We start from the raw sequence: 2,529 nt of genomic DNA, 5'->3' as shown, positions 1-2,529 counted from the left end.
CCCCCCACTTTTGCATTTGAATCAGCAATAATAAGCAATGCATCTTGATTTCATGTTTGATCAATTTCAGACTGATGGTGTTGGTAGAATTATTCACTCTATTTATCACTAGCTTTTTGTTTGATGAAGAAATTTGAATAATTATTGTGTTGATTGGATTTCCTTAATGGCAGATAGATATAATCCTATCACAGACAGTATTGTACTTCAAGATAGACTTCGAAATGTCCCTGCAATAGCATTCTTCTGGATTGTAAAAATCTTGGCATAGTGAACTATATGATTTTATGATTCAAAATGACCAATACCAGTCAATGTCAGCTCACTAACACCTAGATTATTTTGATATTTAAAAAACATTTTCATGTGTTCTATTTCATTTTTGACCACTTCCAGATTTCCTAAATCCATACTTTGTACATTCCAAGTTCTGACTAATGGATGTCTGCAGCTGTTTCTTCGCATTTGAGTTGTGCCTTGTCATCAAATCAAGATTCTGCAGGCTCTACTCGCATATGCTGCCTCTATTTCTATCAACGTGATCAACTCTGCTTTAAGAAGGCAACTCCTTCTCAGTCATATTTCTAGTGCCTTCCAACGCAAATTGCCCAACCTTTGGCACTATTTCTGAAATGTTCTATTTCCAGTAATTGAGCCTTCAGTACCTTACGATGTTTTGATACTATGCATAAAATTTATAGAAACAGCTTCCTCTGAAGTGTACAGCAAATTTCTTCTTCATAGTCTGTTTTTAGTCTGGAACCTGTTCACTTTGGGTGACCCTGCTGGCACTTGAGAGACCAGTGACATAGCTTCTAGTATTAGAGCAACACACAAGCTACCGTATCAGGGCAAATTGACAGACAAGTGGTGAAAATATCTTGTTACATATACTATGTTAATTTTCTAATGGTAGATGACCTTAGCTTAAAATAAAATTCTATAAAATGCATTTTGTTATAATAGTTGGAATAAAACAGGTGTCCTTAACATTTCTATCTTATTACTATATTAAAATTATACTTTTTCTTACTAGATTGACTCACATCTGTCCCACCAAGACCTATGTATTTTCTGTTTTTGACATTAACAATTAGTTATGTTCATTCAAGCAGAATAGGATTATTCTGATATTTTAAAAATATTTCAAAAAAGTAAAAAAGAAAAATTTTTTATCTTCAAATATAAGACTTTAATTTTTTTAATGTTCAACAAAAATTCAATAACATTTCAGTTAACCATCACCCTACAAAATAGAACATCAAGAAATGTTGGCAAGATTTTCAGAAGAACAATAAATAGCCTTAAGAGAAACTTAAAATCTAACTAAAAATGTGAATCGCATAAGTTTTAGTTCAGATTAGAATAATTACAGACACCTTCTTCCTCTACCAAAAACAAAATCAAATCCCATGCCATTGAGTAGATTCAAACTCATTGAGATCCTATGTAGGATTTCTGAGACTGTGAATCTGTACCAGAGCACACAGCCTCATCTTTCTCTTACATAGGGCCTGGTGGGTTTGAACCACTGAACTTGAGGTTAAAAGCCCAATGCCTAGAACTACCAGGACTCTTTTCCACTTGGTATTCAAATTAAGAGCCTGACCACACTAAATTAAAATAAAAGAATGCTTGTATTATCTTTACCTAACTACTGTTAAGATGAAATATGGATTAATAGAATAACACTTAGCAAATGAAGTTTCTGGATAGGAAAGCCCTCTACTCGCCAGAAACCGACATTGAAAAGGACTTTTTATCCCTTGAGAATTCTGATCAACTAGAATTATATTAGATCATCTGAAAGCACAGTGCCTAAATGCACTTCTGCTAACCAAAAGGTTGGCGATTCAAATCCCATCATTCCCATTCATCCCAGTACATCTCAGGAGACTGGCCTGGGGGTCTGCTCCCATAAAGAAAACCCAACATTAAGCCTACCAAACCACCAAGCCTCAGTCTAGAAAATCCTTCAGGGTGGCTCTTCTGTCAAAGGGAGTCACTATGAGTCAAAACTCTACTCACAGACACTTGATAACAGCACTGGGAAAGTCCCTTCACCCCCAACCTCGTCTGATGTCTTTGCTACATTCTGCGTATTAAATAGAAATAAACCAACAGCCTTTCTTTCACCCTAACTACATTTTGGCTTCCTAATGTGTTGGTTGTAAGCTTTGAAGTAAATACCATTTAATCAAAGTTTGTCAAAGTATATCAAATAATTAGATTCATAATGAAAGCACTATAGTATTTCCAAAATTAATAAGCTATGGTTCAAATGTATGACTATAACTATATTTTCAGATCAAAACTATTGTTTTCTTTTAATTTAACATGTCAACATGGTTGACAATGTTGAATTAATGACATCTAGAATAAGAAGTTATTTCTATATATGCTGCTTATTGACAGGTAATTTCATAGTTTCTGTGAATGTTTTCCAAACTAAAACATTGCTTCCAAATAGGTTATTTATTACTAATCTATTTATTGATAATACACTCAGAAATACTTTATTTTAAATTT

Source organism: Echinops telfairi, unplaced genomic scaffold (genome assembly GCF_000313985.2).
Source record: "Echinops telfairi isolate 266 unplaced genomic scaffold, ASM31398v2 ScPeMD7_18;HRSCAF=68, whole genome shotgun sequence".
In the NCBI taxonomy this organism is placed as follows: Eukaryota; Metazoa; Chordata; class Mammalia; order Afrosoricida; family Tenrecidae; genus Echinops; species Echinops telfairi.
This window is presented reverse-complemented; position numbering follows the sequence as displayed.